The 18,405-nt window shown below is 45.9% G+C and overlaps 1 long non-coding RNA gene and 1 pseudogene across 1 annotated transcript in view; both read left to right on the top strand.

The window, feature by feature from the left end:
• Positions 1-7,476, top strand: part of LOC126991641 (uncharacterized) — a 30,473-nt pseudogene extending 22,997 nt beyond the window's left edge.
• A 3,374-nt stretch (positions 7,477-10,850) lies between these two features.
• LOC126991638 (uncharacterized) overlaps positions 10,851-18,405 on the top strand; it is a 34,403-nt gene continuing 26,848 nt past the window's right edge. Inside the window, exon 1 of the long non-coding RNA XR_007745720.1 lies at positions 10,851-11,079. This is a non-coding gene — a long non-coding RNA (uncharacterized LOC126991638). The remainder of the gene's footprint in view (positions 11,080-18,405) is intronic.

Here is an 18,405-nt window from a genome sequence, read left to right as displayed (position 1 = left end):
AAAATTGCTGAACAAGTAAATGATGCCCATAAAAAAAACTCCAGAAAAGACCAGAAAATTAATCTTTACGAGAATAGTGAGACAGATATTACTCATAGACATGTCATCATTATTTTACTCTCTCTGTTTAGCCTTTTAGCACCACCACTAACAACATGGAAGAAGGTAGAAGCAAGGCAGCAGGTGTGTAATTTAAAACACTAATGATGTAAGAAAGAAAGAAAAAAACAGACAATGTATTCACCATGTAATGATTAGACATCCGCTGAGGCGCTGAATTTTTTTATCTCGCCTCTTGGAATTCGTTCACTTTTGTTCGCTTTTTTTTTTTAGGGCCACTTCCACAAGACGACTGGTAACTGAATCTACATCTTGCCTTTTTGGTTTCGTTCACTAATCCTCATTTTTTTGGACGGACCTCTCCTTCCATTAGGCGACTAGAATCTCTGTAAATTAATCTGTATCTTGCATTTCCGAGTTTGTTCACTAATCCTCACTTTTTTGGACGGACCTCTCCTTCCATTAGGCGACTAGAATCTCTGTAAATTAATCTGTATCTTGCATTTCCGAGTTTGTTCACTTATCGTCACTTTTTTGGACGCACCATTAGACCACAAAACAACTGGAATCTCTGCACCTGAATCTCTACCTTGCCTTTTTTTATCTCGTTCACTATTCATCGCTTTTTTAGAAGAGCCATTAGTCGACTGAGTCTGTTACCTGTTCCTTTTTTATGTGTGTAAACCTTCTCGTATCAACACCGGTGCCAAGGGGGAGGGAACAGCGGTCCATATAATTAGACTTCGAAACCTTAGTAGATCCATTTAACCCGGTAGCAGCGACGGGCCAAATTTGTGGCTTTACCGCGTACCAGCTATGGGCCAAATTTTTACCTTGATATAAACCCCCAAAATAGAGGATGCGTAAACAAATGCGTTGGTACTATATATTATGAAGTGGTTTGCGTGAGTGATGATTTTTTCTCATTAATTCGCTTAGAGGAGCCTTTAAGATACATGATCCCCGCACCTACCGGGTTAAAAAGGCTCTCGCAGAAGCTGTAGGCGTTTCCATTTTGGTGTTTTCATGTCCCTGGTGGTAGTTTTGGAAGGATTCTAGGCCATGAACAGGAAGACACTCATGACAAGTCGACGCATCTCCTCAGCGGCCTTTAACCCCTTGAGTGCAGATTTCCTACAAGAAGACATCACCAAGCTACAGGAATGGAACAAAAAGTGACTGCTACAATTCAATGAAGAAAAACGTAAAGTCCTGCACCTTGGGAGGGGATATCCAGCATACCAATACCACATGGGAAACACTCCACTATCCACAACAGAGGCAGAGAAAGACATGGAAGTATATGTTACCAGGCTACCAGTGAAAACCAAATCCGTGCCAATCGCAGCAGACAGGTTAAGAGTAGTCGTAACAGGAGCCCGCAGCGTTTGGGTCGTAGAACATCTCGCTGACTCTGTCCACGGCGCAATGAAACTTCGCGATGTACAGAGGAACCGATACCGAGAGAGCTAGGTAGAACTGTGTCCCAGAAGGTTCATTCGCTCCAGGATGTATCTGTCTAAGCCCAGCAGGAAGATACTTAATGGTTTGGATCACGCAACGAGGGAAAAAAATACCATTACCGATAGAATTCTGCCCAACCTGTGACATGCGGCAATTATTTGTTTATAGCCGCATTATTTTGCACACGAAAGATGAATTCTGTATGTATAGATTTTACTTTAGTGTGTACAGTATTGACGAGTATCTAAATTAAAGAAGAATAACTACTTCCGCTTGAGAAGTATACTGAGTTGAGAGTAATTTGATACCCCTGTAGATATTAGCCTCGAAATCATTATCATTTGCACCCTGTTAGATGGGCGTATATCATGATCCTGCTAACATCAATCAAAAGTACGTGTAGATATCATTATACAGAGCCTGTTTACACGGGCGTCACACCTCGCCGCTGCCAGACGCAAGAATTGTAGGAGTGGTATACGAGAGTTGCTCCCGCCCTTGAGGTCTTATTTGAATCGAGATGATGTTTTGTCACTTCTCTCTCTGTTCTTGATTCTCTCAGTGACTTATTATTATGTTCTTGATCCTCTCTGTTTTTTTATTCTGTTCTTGATTTTGTTTTTGATTCTGTTTTTGATTCTCTCTGTTCTTGATTCTGTTTTTGATTCTCTGTTTTTATTCTGTTCTTGATTCTGTTCTTGATTCTGTTTTTGATTCTCTGTTCTTGATCCTGTTTTGATTCTTTGTTCTTGATTCTCTTCTTGATCCTCTGTTCTTGATTCTCTGTTCTTGATCCTCTGTTTTTGATTCTGTTCTTGATTCTCTGTTCTTGATCCTCTGTTTTTGATTCTGTTCTTGATCCTCTGTTCTTGATTCTGTTCTTGATTATCTGTTCTTGATCCTCTGTTCTTGATTCAGTTCTTGATTCTGTTCTCGATCCTCTGTTTTGATTCTTTCTGTTTTTGATTCTCAGTGACATTCCTATGTTCTTGATTCTCACAGTGACGCATTTCTCTATTGATTCTCTCTGTTCTTAATTTTTTACTCTGTTATTGATTCTCTCTATTTTTCATCCACTCAGTACTTGATTCTCACAGTGATTTATTCCTATGTTATTGATTCTCTTTGTTTTTAACCCTATCTATTCTTCATTTTGACGTTTTTGATTTTTTACTCTGTTATTGATTCTCTCTATTTTTCATCCACTCAGTACTTGATTCTCACAGTGATTTATTCCTATGTTATTGATTCTCTTTGTTTTTAACCCTATCTATTCTTCATTTTCACAGTGACGTGTTTTTTTTTCCTTCCCAATACACACTTACATACTCAAATGACGACGAATTAAGGAAAAAGAAGGTGACAGATATACGTACATCAATTCTGTCATGGATTCAGCTCTTTCAAAATTTATAATTGTTGGTCTCTTTTTAAGATAGATTCAACCTATCTATCCGTCTATCTTTTCTCTTGTTCCTTCACTTCACTTCACCTCACGTCATTTCCCTCGCTAATTGCCTGTGTCACTCTTTCTTAACTTCCCTTCCCTTCCTTTTCCTTCCCATTATTCTCCCTTCCCTTTCCTTTGCTTCCCTTCCCTTCCCCATACTTTATTTCTTTTACCTTCCCTCCCCATCCCTATACTTCCTTTACCTTCCCTTCCCTTCCCTTCCCTTCCTTTCCCTTCCTTTCCCTTTACTCCCCATCCCTTCCTTTCCCTTCCCTTCCCATCCCTTTCCTTCCTTAACTAACCCGCTGTGCCTTGTCCTCCGCAGGTGACGAGATCTTGGCGGTGAACGGACGCTCCCTCTCCGGCCTGAGTCACGCTGAGGCCATCGCCGTGTTCCGCTCCATCCGCGCAGGGAAGGTGATCATGCACGTGGGGCGCCGCACAACCTCCAGCAGCAGGTGAGTAGCATCAGTAGTAGTAGTAGTAGTAGTAGGAGGAGGAGGAGGAGGAGGAGGAGTACCACAAGCTCAACGTCCTCCATAAAGCTACAGCCTCCGTGTCTTATCCATGAATGTCCAGACGGTGCTTTGAAAGTGTCCATCACGTGTCACTCTTTAGGGCCGCGGGACGTCAGCTTACACGCGGCCTCTCCCCCACCAAGAAAGGGCGCCCGGCTATATAATCTAATCCCTCACGCTCCCCCTCCTCGTCGTCTGAATAGTAGTAGCGCTCCTTAGTAGTGCTCCTCAGAGTCTTCAAACGTCTCTCTCCATGCATGCGATACGAGTCTTCATCATAGAAAACCTGCCGCCTCCCTGTTGTATTGGGTTTATCGTTAGTGTGTGTGTGTGTGTGTGTGTGTGTGTGTGTGTGTGTGTGTGTGTATCGTTAGTGTCGTAGTTCTTCAAGCGTTTGGGGCATTTGTGATAGGTTACTGTTGAGTGTTGTTGGTCATCAGTATAGTAGTAGTAGTCGGGGGGAGGGAGGGGGTAGTAGTAGAAGTAGTCGTGGTAGTTTTTTTGTTGTTGTTGTTGTAGTAGTAATAGTAAACAACAATAACTCGCTTCATATAAATCCACGTTTTCATTTGTTTCTTTTTCTTTGTTTTAAGTGGGAGTTATTTTTCACCTCCTTGTCCCGTGCTGGCAATAGGATTCACCACCCGAACACTAGACGTCACTCCCGTTCGAGCCCCTCAGCAGCAGGAAGTTCAGACCTTCCAAACTCAGCTGCTACAAAACTCCTGACCTTTCCCTTCTCGCCCACGCCAACGGGACATAGAAAACTGTAACCTTGAACGTCTGACAAAAACAAGAGATAAAAAAAAAATCATCCTCTCCGTCAGACAATTTTCCGTGTAAAGCCATCACGTGTTTTATTTGCATCCCGCGGTTTTCCTTAACACACTCGCTATTTTCTGTTTTATTTACATCAACATAAAAAAAGTCTAACAAGAACCCCTAAAATTCCTCCTCTCCGTCAGACTTATTTTCCGCGTTAACTCATTACGTCTTTCATTTGCATCCCGTGGTTTTCCTTCATACTCTCGCTGTTTTCTTCCTTACACAAAAACCCTCTTGAATAATCCTCTTGCACTCAGCTTTAATGGAGTCAGCGCTTTAAAAATAATCTCCGCCAGGGTTTCTTCACTCAATCAGTAAATTTACCGTGTTAGCTCACCACGCGGTTTTCCTTCACACTCCCGCTGTTTCTTCCTTACACAAAAAGCCTCTTGAATAATCTTCTTGCACACTCGGGTTTAATGGAGTTGGCGCTTTAAAAATAATCTCCGCCAGGTTTTCTTCACTCTCAGTCAGTGGTTGACCTTTAAAGGGACCTCGCTCGCCCGCGGCACGGCCAGTATGGGTACGCACGCCGGGGCAGGAGGAGGAGGTGGTGATGGGAGGGGGGGCGCCGCGCACACCTCGGGTTAGGCAGGGCGGCGGCCAAGACGTGTCTCATCAACTCTCCACTCGTCGATTATCAACACCCTCGCCTCCCGTCGCCTTGCTGTCTAACCTTTCTTTCAACACCTGTCCCGTCTGTCTGTCTATCGCCTTCGTCGCCATGCTGTCTCACCTTTCTTTCATCACCTGTCCTGGCTGTCTGTCTCTCTGTATGTATGTATGTATGTGACCTTCATCGTGGACTGTTTTATGAAGCTTTCTCTTTCTTCGGGTTTTCCTTCCTCAATCCAGACTATTTTTTTTAGTTGATGTTACTGTCTCACTTTTCTTGCTTCACCTGTCCTGTCTGTCCATCTGTCTGCCTGTCTGTTTGTCTGTCTTCCTCGTGGAGTGTTTCATGGGCTTTCTCTTTCTTTGGACTTTCACCCCTCAACGTAGACTCATTTTTCAGTCTGCGTTTCATATATTTCATCTCGCTTTAACCCTTTTCGTAATACAAGAATGATAATAGAATATAATAGAAAAGAATAAATCATCTTTTCGTACCATCAAATTAATGCTTACCTGAGAGGCGTAGCGGCGAATTAGGGGATGAAATATTGGAGAAGAAAAAAAATATAAAAGAATGATCAGTGACGTTTGCGGCTATTTTTAGCGCGCCCAGTACCGCACCGTGCAGGCGTTGCCCACCAGCGAGTGTCTGGGGGTGATGCGTTCCCTAGCGAGGCAGCGATGTGTATTTTTTCCTCCTCCATCACTTTGCCGTCAGATGAAGCTTTTATTTGTGCCTCCAATGCGCATAATTTAAATATAACTCAAGTAAAAGCGTATGATATTCTTTCCTTCTTTCTGTCTTTCTTTCTTTCTTTCACCTGGTTAGATTTTCCCTGTTCTTTCGTTTTTCTTTCTTTGACGTGATTAGATTCTCACTTTAATCCTTTCTTTCTTTCTTTCACGAGATGAGACTCCCGGTTCTTTCTTTTTCTTTCTTTCAAGTGATTAGATTTTCCTTTTAGTTCTTTCTTTCTTTCTTTCACGAGATTAGACTCCTTGTTCTTTCTTTATTCTTTCTCTCACGTGATTATATTCTCCCTTCAGTTCTTTCTTTATTCCTTTCATTCTTTCTTTCTCTCTTCCTTTCATTCACCAGATTAGACTCTCCCTGAAGCTTTACAGACAGCCACAGGACAGGTTCAGCCTTTTTTTATAGTACCTCCTCTAACGTGCTATTTATCTACATTTCAGATCTTCCAAATCCAAATCCTGTGATGAGTTGGATAAGATGGAGTAGAGTGTCTCCATCACCACACCCCATGCCGAGCCTCTGCCCTCACCTGCACACTGAGAGCGCCGCCTCCCTCCTGCTGGCCCTGCTAGAGATAATCACCGGGATGAAGACTGAAAGAAAACGAGAGTCGAGGCGGAGCAGGAGGACGCAGGTGACACAACGAGCAGGGTGAGGCGATGGAAACTGGAAGAACGAGGACGGGCAATGTCACTCAGGCGGATATATTTGACTCTGGAATGCCACTCAAACTTCACTTTTCTCACGGTTATGATAGTGACAATAACACTGATGTTCTGAGTGCTGCATCGAAAAAGAAAAAGTGACGGTGATAGCGGAAGTAAGACTAGCTATTGACCCAAGAAAGTGCCTTCGAGTGATGTGCCTTAACTATGAGAAGCGAAGTTCACACAGACAAGTTAGCGGAGGAGAGCTCTTGCGTGCGTCGGGGTGTTGTTTGAAGCTTTACCAAAGGGCGGCCGTGCAAGGGGCGGCTGCTGGCGGCGTCCTTGAGTGAGGGGGCTGCGGCGACCGTGACCAAACCACGCACCTGCCATCCATCGAGAGGATCCACAGGTGTTCTCGAGCGTTGGATCTTACCTGTATAGTGTTTGTGTGTGTGTGTGTGTGTGTGTGCGTGTGTGTGTGCGTGTGTGTGTGCGTGTGCCTGTGTGTGTGTGTGTGTGTGTGTGTGTGTGTGTGTGTGTGCGTGCGTGTGCGTGTGCGTGTGTGCAAATTAAGGTCAGTTCTGTGTGCTTCCTTTCCCTTCTGTACACTTTCCTCACTGCATGGTCGGTCTTGACAGTTGTATAATATGATGTGTAACCAAAAAATCTGTAAATGATTCATATTTCTCTTATTTTTCCTTCTCCTCCCACTCCTCCTCCTCCTCCTACCACTGCTACTACTACTACTACTACTACTATTACTACTACTACAACTACTACTACTACTACAACTAACACTATTTCTACTAATACTATGTCTTGATAATTTATGTTAAGTAGCTAGTTATCATAGCACACTTAAATAGGAGATTATAGAATATTGTTAGATCACTTTTGTACATACATAAGTTTTTCATACTGAAGAAGATAATGTTAGAGTATTTTTTTTACCTGCGTGTTTCCTACTGAAGCTAATTAAGTGTCAACGAGAGTTCTGGGAGGCTGTACACTCTCGCCTTCAAGAGTGACACGTATATATCATGTATTTTCTTCAAGACACTTTCCCCTTTCTTGTTCCGCTGTTGGTTCTAGTCTTACTTTTTACCATTTTTATTACACAGAATATAATTATTTACAGTTGAAGAGCTGCTTATGATTTTGCATCCTCTTGAAATCCCTGTTTGTCTCACACGAGTCTATATCACGTCGCATTATCTTGTCGATGTGGCCAAGTTTGGAAAGCCACGACCGCCGAACGCCCACATTATGCATACAAGAGGCGTACCAGCCCTTCACTCCCCGGCACAAGAATGACAAAAAGCAGGAACACCTTCAGGAAAGAGGCAGCACCGTTCCAGAGCGGCAAGAACCAGGAGCTGTTGGGCTGGCTGGTGGTGGGCGGCGAGGTCTTGGGCGAGGCGGCGGGGGCGACATGACGGCCGAGCACACCCACGGCCGTGTAGGGACCTTGTGTGTGTAGGGTAGCTCGTCCCCACCGCAGAGACCCCTGACTACTGTGCCCATGTTTGGAAGCTCTCCCTCCCTCGTGGCTAGGTGGACGGGAGCAGGGATGTTGCCCGGCCTCCCGCCCACACGCACACGCAGCCCTACGCCACACACTCACAGTGGCACCAGATCACACTCTTCCTCGCCTTTCACGCTAATGACTCCCATGACTCGAGGTACTAAAACGCCTTTCTTTCTTCGGGAGGAGTGGGAGTTGTTTCATGGATTTCGATTTTTTTTTTTTTTTTCATATTCTCAAACTATCAGTATATTTCCCTCCTATGTTCTAACCTTGAGCTTCCGTTCCCGTTGTTTATATTCCCACGCCGCCGCCCACCGAGCTATCAACATCGCCACCACATGACATTTTAAGATAGTTGTGGTTCGTCCCCGGAGGCTTGCTTTCTACCGCAGCGTTAAAATTACCAAAGGGAGCTTCAGTGCCACATCTGAAAGACAATCGGAGGGGTAGGTATTGCTGGGAAACACTAAATGACGTTGTTTTTTATGGTATTGCTGCTACTGGTGTTACTGGTTTTGCTTATGTTAATGTTGTTATTACGAGTGTTTTATTAGTTGCTACGGTACAATAACCCACTTAAATAACCCTCTTAAATAACCCACTTAGCGATCGTTATCTCATTAAAATTCCTTCCTATAATCGAGATGAACACAATGATGATCACGGTGTGGTTTACCGACTTCCTGTGGCGGGCCAAGGACTCCCTGCAACATGTGTACCGACCACGAGAGTTCGTATCTTGTTTTAAATCTATGAACCATCGCGTCGTCTGACGATTGGCCGTGTTATGACGAAACCGCAAGTACTGGGCCTTGGTGGTGGGTCTGGCAATCATGTGTAGTCTAGATAAAAATAGAAACAAATAGAGTGATATCGGTGAATAGAGAGGGGGAATAGAGGCTGTACGTATTAGAAATCCCACCTTGTTGAATAGTTAATCACTGGTTTGTAAAAAAAAAAAATATTGGTTGAGTAGTTAAAGAAAATGAGATCGAAAACTACAGTGTTGGAAAAGGTTTCGATGAGAGAGAGAGAGAGAGAGAGAGAGAACAATAGTGACTGGACAAATCTTGGGCCTAATCATGAAGTGTCGCCCTTGGGTACTACGCCACAATACCCGGCCATCACCCGGCGACACAGCCCTCGGAGCCGACCAGCCGACGCTCATCCCCCGCTACTCAACTGGCTGTCAGCAGGTGATCTCAGGGCCATATTCTTACTAAACGTATCGGGATCCTATTGCGGCTATTTTCCAAGGCCTCAGAGTAGACTAGCCTAGTTTTGACCGGTGACTTTTCCGCTTATGATGCAGAAGTCCGGTAAAACTTTCACTAGGATCACAAAACAGTCCATTGAAATCCCAGCAACTTGCTTCTACTAGAGGCTTTTCACACAGGCGCCGATACGTTTAGAAATACGTGCTTTAGTCTTCGGTCCACACTAGAAGCCTGATATAAGCTCTGAGAGACCCCCGAGCGCAGTGGAGCTTCCGTTGTAGCAGCCGAGTGACAGCAGAGGAGGACATGAGTGAGGCGGGAGGTGTGGGATACTAGAGGACGCCGCTCCCATAACGTCAGGTAATAATACTCCCGTCGCTCTCCCGGCCGCGACTCATCGATCATCTCTCCCTTCACTCCGGGGCATCCAGAGCGGGAGTTAGCGCCTTGCCTCCCTTCCTCGACCCGTGACTCTGCCAGACCAGGCATGACACAGGCTTGAACCTCACACCAGACACCACATGGCCAGCCGCTACTCGATGCCAGCTCCCCCTCCTCCTCCTACTTCTACTGCTATTACTACTTCTAATTGCCAAGGATTACAGTGGGGAAAACTACCTCTCTGGCTCTGACTACAACCCTGTAAATGCGGACTCTCTTAAAACACAATATAACCCATACATGAGGAAGTGTCTGTGCGGCAATAAGCTCCTCCTCCTCATTCTTCTAATTGCGACGGATTACAAGAAGGAAAACTAGCATTCTGACCACAACCTTATATATTCGGACCCTCTGAAAGTACAGTATAGCCTGCATGAAGTAGTGTTGGTGCTGGAACAAGCTCCTCCTCCTCCTCTTTCTAATGACAAGGGAAAAACTACCACACTGACCACAACCCTGTGTATGCGAAACATTTCAAAGCACAGTATAGCCAGCACGAGGAAGTGTTAGTGCGGGAACAAGGTCTGTCTGGTCGGCCCGTTAGGAACACCAGCAGTTGTTTCACAGAGAGCAGGTAACTGTTGGAGAAATGAAAATGTACGTAGAATAAGCGGACACTTAAGTCCATAATTAGCTACAAAATTATGCAGCATTAGAGTAACGTTACATGACGGGATAACATTAAGGAAGACGAATAGCATAAGGTAAATTGTCCCTGTGTATAGCGTGCCGCACCGTCCTGTTCTCGCTTGGTAACGTCAAGGGAGAAATGAGATAAAGGGAGGCAATAATTGGATCTGTTCCCCGAGGTGAAGCCGCCCGGCCGGGGACTTCCTTTGTTGTGGCGTCCGAACCGCGTCATCTGGCACTCGATGAACCCTCCTCCTCGTCTCCTCCTTTCCTCCCGCCCGCCCGCCATTCCTTCCCTTCAGTCCTCCCTCCCTCCCGCTCCTCGTCCCTTCCTTTCCCACTCTCTCAGTGTCATTATCAGACAAAGAACACGGAATACCTTCACAAGGCCCTCTAATTTTAAAATATTTGAGTCCGAGTTAGATATTCGAAGCGAAGCAGCTCATGAGACTGATTCGATCCGAGGCAAAACTAAGTATATTTGGGTTGAAATCAAATATATCAAGTTCCTGTCTTTCAGGGTATTCTCGGCAGTAGTCTTGAATGTTATTATTAGATATTCATAAGAAATACTTTGTATACTACTGATGATAACAGTGGGTCTCTTTCCTGGTAACACTGGCGGAGCCCCGAGGTGCGCATGCGCGGTGCGAGCCGAACATGGATGGCCTGAGTGTCGCCGCGAGCACTGCTGTTTTTGGTGCATTATTCCTTGATTACCGACGTTGTGCCGTGAACCGAGGGAATGAGTGCCCCGGCAGCTGGTGAGGGCGGCCTTTAACCTGTAGGACGACAGCCTGGACTCGGGCTGGCTGTCAAGAGGATTAGTGAAGTGACAGGAACAGCAGCGGCGGCCAATCATTGTTTGTCAGTCATCGCAGTTTGTCGTGATGCGGCCCTTCACCCATCGTGTGGCATCTGTGCTTTGAAGTAAGTGCGATTCTTGTGCTTCTGGGGAAAGTGGTACATGAAGCGGACACTCGGGAAGCCGCTAATATGCTGTGTTTTCGGTGTTCATGTAAACGGGTTTTCGGAGGCAACATTCGCGACTCCAAAACAAGATAATCGGTGCATTGGTGCATTTAATCAGTAATAAATTTCAAGGTCGAACCTTGTTTTCTGCCGGTGTGTGTGTGTGTGTGTGTGTGTGTGTGTGTGTGTGTGTGTGTGTGTGTGCAAGATTCACTCACATCGATCACGTAGTGGACTCGTGATCGGAAAAAGCTTTGGGTCTCATTAGCCGATCTATGGAAATAATCGATTCTTGACAGCGTAAAAAAAAATCTGAGCAAGGCGTGAGCCCCAGCCTGCCTTGGTGACAAGCTGAGTGATCAACCACTGCCAACTGGAGCTGTGTGTGTGTGTGTGTGTGCGCGCGCGCTTGTTTGTTTGTTTTATCACAGCGGAATGATCGATGCATGCCGCGGCAGCAATAAAATATGGACCCATGTGTCAGGTCGCAGGCCGGCATGGCAGGAACAGATGCCTCGTGTCATCGGCGTAACTCCTCGACGAGCATGTTCGGGGCGCCGCCTTCCTCCCGGACCCGCAGCGCCGGGCAGGAAATTCTCGGAGCGTGTCTTCTGACTTATGCCCATAAAATGCTCCACCTGGAGGCACCGAGCCCCTCGTTCTGGAATGAGGAACCTGCGTGGGCGAGGCTCCGTGGCCGTGAGACAAGAGCGAGGGAGTAATTGTTGCTGGTGTGGAGGGACAGAAAAACCTAAACGGAGGCCGCCGCAACATGAATGAAGGTTGAGAGCCGGGAGTCTGGGCTGCTCGAGTGATGCATGTCCGACGGTGTGAAAATTAACTCCTCAACTTTCATATCATTCATTCACGTCTCCTCTTTGGGCAATGTTTACCAATGTTGTGACCACGACGCTTGAAGGTGAACGGGTTTAGGATTATTTTAGTGAGAGGTGCAGCGCGGCGTAGTCCCAGATTCACCAGAATGGCTCCTCTCGCACCCACTCGACGCTCGGCCACCAGAAATTATGTAAATGCTGCAAGGCCCCGCGGCGGTGCGCCCTGTGCTGGGCCGGCCTGGCAGCGTGTGGGGCCCCGCTCAACCGGTCGCCAGCCTCCCCTCCCATACCCAGCCCCCCCCTCGATACCCAGCCCCCTCTCCCTCCAGTCACTACCCGCACGGCGCAACAGAGCAGAATTATTCATAGCTCCCAAGAGACCCTGCCTTATTCCCAGCCTTGCCAGCTCAAGGTCAAATCCAGGAATCCATTAAATATACAAGAACACTCAGCGTATCTCACACCTCACTCCTCTGCTGTCCTTATCGCGGCTTTGTTTCATCGGCAGCCAAGGTCGCCCCACCACAGCTATTTACTATTATTCTTTGAGGTGGCTTTATATATTCTGTTTGAAATTTCTTTGGTTCGTGTTAGTAAATAAAGATAGTCGAAGGCGAGCCATTTATACTCTTTGGGCAGGTATAGTAATTTGTTAGTCATTCTTCATTAATAGTCCGTGTTCGATGACTAGGCATTAAGGGAGGATCGATCACGTTCCTACAAGTATACCTCACTCTGCTGCCTCCACTCCTGCCTTCCTTCCCTCCCTCCCTCGCTTTCCTTCATTGACATTTCCTCTTTTCTCCCTTTCCTTTCCCCGTTAGACACGCGCTCTTTCCATTTCTCTAGACAAACGCTCCAATAATCACTATCATCCATATCTCTACCCCTAAACACACCTTACTTTCATTAATCCCTAACACGAAGACATAAATCTGGTAGATGCTCTAGTCTAGGCCGTAACTTTAACCTTTTCCAGACCTCAGCACGTTTTAAAGTCCGGTCCAGGCAGCCCAGCGCCCCACTACACCTGTTTAAAGAGATACAGTTGCTACCTTATTACCTTCGTCCTACGTCCCTTGCAAGAACTGCTTACACGGATTCGGTTGCCTTGACGGAGATGAGCACCAAGGCCACGCGCAGCTTAACATATACCCCTGACTTTACTTTTTGCTACTACAAGGATTAATCTTTTTTCTGGTACAACTGATAATACTCCCACGTAAGTCCTCTAGTACTTCATTTTCAGCTTTCTGGTACTCTATTGTAAGCTCACTAGTACCCATTAAAATGCCCCCACGTCCAGGATCTCTGTTGTAAGCTCTCTAGGACTTCATTTTCAGCTCTCTGGTACTCTATTGTAAGCTCTCTAGTACCCCTTATGATGCCCTCACGTCAAGAATCTCTGTTGTCAGCTCTCTAGTGCTCCGATGTAAACGCTAGTACTCATTGTCAGCTCTCTAGTACCCCTTATAATCCCCCCGTTGTCATCTGTCACCACGCCATGCCAGCAGCGCCACCACGAAGTCGTTCACTCACCCAACCCGACAAGCAACAAAGGGAGGACACTTGTACGAGGCGCTTATACCGAATCGACTTGTCCTGCGCCCTTGCTGCTGTTGTTGTGTTTACTTGCAGGCTGGCCGAGGCGAAGGTTGGGTTAGGAGGGTGGGTTGGGGACGATGCATATTCAAGAGGTGTTTGCATGAGGTACTATCGTAAACCTAATTGGTCCTGGTTTTACACGAGCTTCTTTGCGGCGTGTTGGTCCTCGCAGCCGCCTCGCACTCAATATTCCTCGGGCGTAGGGCGGGTAATGAGCGATGAAGTTGAGGGTAAAATGAACTGCCGTGTACACATATACAGCGTACCGGCGACTGCATAGAACTACAGCAACCAGATGAGAATAACCCAAATGATATCACAGGAAAGTCCGTATTCAGTAAATAAAACATTGAGAATAAGTGAACTGCGGTGTGCACGTAGTAAACAGCGATAGCGGCGACTGCATAGGATAACCCAAATGATATCATGGGAAAGTTTTTATTCAGTAAAGAAAACACTGAGCATAAGAAAGAACTGTTGTAAGAAATCTTGGATAGAAAATAAGAGAAATCAAAAAACAAAAGCAGTACCCACAGTGAAAAGAATATACTAGTGACAGATGTGCCGTTAAAAAAGGCTATATATCCCCCCATCAACTGAACTGAACTGAACAAAACCCCAAGCAGTAATAGGGTCATATTTTTAGTTAAACATTTCGGCGTCCAAGCTCGTATATTTAACAAGACTTTCATAAGAGTTTGGGTCAGTCATTTCCAGGGGTAGTTTAATGACCCTGTTGGTTGTTCGATCCTTCTTCTGTAACATGAACCCCAAAAAAACGCTCATTAGAACCAGACTGATCTCTTCGGCCTTTGAAAGTAGATGATGTGAGAGCCGAAAGCGTCTGAGAACACCTAACTAAAAGAAAACACTCATTAAAACCCGATTCATCTCCTTTTCGACCTTTGGAAATAGATGTAAGAGCCGAAAGCGCCTGAAAATACCGAGCAGTCACACTCTCTGTTGAACCCGTGAAGGAGAAATCTGGTGCGCAGGAGGAGGAGGGCCAGGAGGCGGACGCTATCCCCACCTCCATCCCATCCCCCACCTCTCCTGCCTCTCCTATACGAGCTGAAAGGACTGGTGGGCGTGGCCTGAGCTCCGAAGTGACCCAGGAAATGCCTCAGAGGGTCGGCATTCTCCTGGCGGCGAGGCTGTTGCGACACCCCCCGCTGCCTTCACCTTGCCCTTGCCACGACAACCCACACGAGTTCCGATCTTGCTCACCCATGCTCTCTCCTCTCCCATAGTCACCAGGTTCCCTCTTTTTATCTCTCATTACGGAGGGGAAACAGCAAACTAGGTGTATGTTCTATAGTCTCCTTTATTAATCAGTTGGGCGTCTTGAATCAGAGAAAGAGAGTGGCGCATGCATGACTCAGTGCTCGAAGCCGCCTGACAACAAACCGAAGATAGAAAAAAAGACAAAGTAAGAAGACAGAAGGCTAATATATGTACACGACGAAGACAATGAAATGAGGCAGGCACAGGACGGATACAAGTCGAACACGAGAAACACACACACACACACATACACACACATACACATACACACACATACAGACATACACAGACGAAAGCAAAGGACGCAAACACAAGACGATGACAAGACGAAGAGCCGAGACGCAAGACAATACAGAGAGAGGAAGGCTGAAGGCGGGGGGAAGGGGAAGGAGGAGTAATGTGCACATGCTTGGGAAACTCTGGAATGTCTTGAAGTTTACGAGCGTTTTGTTGTTCCCTTTATGAGCGTATCAGCTTCCTTTACCTACTCAGTTGTTATGGCGAAACCCTTTTTTTTTAGTATTATTTCGTTTTATTGAAATATTCGTAGTGCTGTTGTTTGTTTGCTTGACCGTTTATGCTGTTGTGAGTGTGTCCCATTTATTCATTATTTATTTTTGCCATTATTAATTTTTTTTACCATATCGTTGTTGTTTCTGTCACTATTGCTCCTGCTACTTATAATAATACTAATTCCATTGAGTCACAAGGATTTATTTTTCGTTGAGTTACTGTTGTTTTGTTACTGAGGCGGAGGAGAAACAGAAGAAGGAACAGGAGAAGGAGGTAAAAGAGGAGAAATAGTAGAAGAAGGAGGAGGAGGAGGAGGGTAGAACGCAATAGAGAACCAAAAACAGCAGCACCAGAATCATTAGTACCAATCCAATAGAAGCAGCGACGTTAATATAAGCAGGAGGACCCGTTGTTACAAATCCTGAAACAACAACACCAGCATCCTTGACTAAGAGCATATGCATGAGCTGACGAAGGAAGGACGAGATTGAGGCCTTGCGTGGCACCCTTTTGCGTGGCACGAGGGGGACTACAGTGCCTCTTGGGTGCTAGCTGTGGTTGAGGGGAAGGTAGTGATGGGCTGTTGAGGGCTGTTAGGCAAGGACAGGATCTGGTAACTCGTGCTAAGGTGTAGGATTAGGGGCTAGAGAGAGGTAGGGGAGGAGAATGTGAAGGTGGAGAGAGGTGGTGAAGAGTTGGAGGGTTAGGAAAAGGAGGAGGAAGAGTGCGTAGTGGAGAGGATGTGGATAAAGAGTGAGAGATGTTGAGAAAGAGGAGGAGGAGGAAGAGTGAGAGATGGAGAGGACGAGGCGGAAGAATGAGAATTAGAGAGGAGAAAGAGGAGAAAGAAGAGGAGGAGGAGGAGGAGAAAGAGAATGAAGAGGAAGAGGAAGAGGAGGAGGAGGAGGAGGAGGAGGAGGAGACGGCTCGCATGGATCTCTCTTTTATAGTATTCTTTTTTAAAGTGTTACTCCCGTCATCACCTCTCCTCTCTTCTCCTCTTCTCTCCTCTATTTATTATCCTTTCGTTTTTTTTCCTCTCCTTTCATTTCCCTTTCTCTCCTTTCCATTCCATTCTTTTCTATTCCTATCCCTTCCTTTACTTTCCTCTCCTCTCCTTTCCTCTACTCTACTCTACTCTACTCTACTCTACTGTCCACCTACACCTCTCCACCTACTCCTCTCCTCTCTTACATCACCTCACCTTGGACTCTGCTCTTGGTCGGCGTGTTTGTGGTTCTCTAGTGACCTGCTGGCGGCGCACGGGTCACAGAAAGGTGGAAGGTGACTGCGAGGAAGCGGAACAGTAACTTTGGGGCCTCTATGCATTATTAAAGAAGTGTTGGTTGGGTGGACGTGATACAGGAGAATTAGAGAAGGAGGAGGACGAGGAGGAGGTGGTAGTGATGGTGCTGGATTTGTTACAGAGGAAGAGCAGGAGGAGGAGGAAAGGAAAGAAACGGATAAAGAGAGAATACTGAGGAGGTAGAGGAGGAGGAGGAGGAGGAGGAGGGGGATAAGGGAGAAAGGTGAAACGAGGAGAAGAAAATTGATACTGGAGGAAGGAAAACGTGCTGGATATGCAAGAGGAGGAATAGGAGGAGGAGGAGGAGGAGGCATGAGACGGAAAAGGAAAGCACGTTTAGGATGAGAAGTGAAAGAGGAAGAGAAGGACGAGAAGGAGGAGGAAGAGAGCAATAACTGAAAAAGAAAGCATACTGGTGATGATGAGGGGGAGGAGGCGGAAGAGGAAGAGAAGGAGGAGGAGAAGAAGAAAGAGAGCAATAATGAAAGAAAGGTGATATGAAGTGAAGAAAATTAATACAGCTAGGAGAAGAATTTAAATAGTTTACAATAATAAAGAAGAGGAAGAGAAAACAAAAAGAATAAACAGACGAAAAAGGAGCACCAGGAGGAAAGAGGAAAAGATAACTATACATGAGCACACGATACACGGAGAGAATTTAAAATAACGAAAGAAAAGTGATTAAAAGTATTGGAGCAAATATACGAAAGTAAGGAGAAGGGAGAGGAAGAAGAGAAGGGGAGGAAAAGGGAAAAGAAGAAGAGGAAGAGCGTTGAAAGAGAAAAAGATTAACGCAGAAGGAAAAGGAGAGGAAGGGGAAGGGAGAGGAAGGAAAGAGAGAAGGGGAGGAAAAGGGAAAGGAAGAAGAGGAGAAGGGTAGAAGAAGAAAGGAAGAAGAGAAGGGGAGGAAAAGGGAAAAGAAGAAGGAAAGGAAGAGGGTTGAAAGAGAAAAAGATGAACGCAGAAGGAAAAGGAGAGGAAGGGGAAGGGAGAGGAAGGAAAGAGAGAAGGGGAGGAAAAGGGAAAGGAAGAAGAGGAGAAGGGTAGAAGAAGAAAGGAAGAAGAGAAGGGGAGGAAAAGGGAAAAGAAGAAGGAGAGGAAGAGGGTTGAAAGAGAAAAAGATGAACGCAGAAGGAAAAGGAGAGGAAGGGGAAGGGAGAGGAAGGAAAGAGAGAAGGGGAGGAAAAGGGAAAGGAAGAAGAGGAGAAGGCTAGAAGAAGGTAGAGGAAGAAAAAAAGGGAAGGGAAAGGGAGAAGCAGAAGGGGAAAGGGTCGAGAGAGAAACAGATGAACGGAAAAGGTAAAGGAGAGTAAGGGAGGAGAAAGGAGAGAAGGAGAGGAAAAGGGAGAGGAAGAAGGGGAAGAGGGACGAAAGAGAAACAGATGGACGAAGAAGGAAAGGTTACGAAAGTTCAAGGCAAGAAGCTAGACAAGTGTAGAGAGGAAGTAAGACAGACAGACAGACAGACAGAGAAATATATAAAAGAGAAAAGCAAAACCACAAAAAAGGTGAAATCAAAGCAAGGTAGCCACACAATCTCACTTTCCCGGACCCCCAAAAAAGTGAAGGAAAAATAAAACGTAGAAGAAAAAGAGGAAACTAGTTTTTATCGGTATATGAGACGACTTTTCTTTGTTTTCTTTTTTCTTCTTTTTTCTCTCCACTTACTGCCACGGGTGTCGAGGAAGGTCAGGAGGGGGCGTGCGATGGCATGGGAGGCGTGAAGAGGGCGTGGGTGAG

Source organism: Eriocheir sinensis, unplaced genomic scaffold (genome assembly GCF_024679095.1).
Source record: "Eriocheir sinensis breed Jianghai 21 unplaced genomic scaffold, ASM2467909v1 Scaffold313, whole genome shotgun sequence".
Lineage (NCBI taxonomy): Eukaryota > Metazoa > Arthropoda > Malacostraca > Decapoda > Varunidae > Eriocheir > Eriocheir sinensis.
Note: the sequence above shows the minus strand (reverse complement) of the source record. Positions and strands in the feature narration are given on the sequence as shown.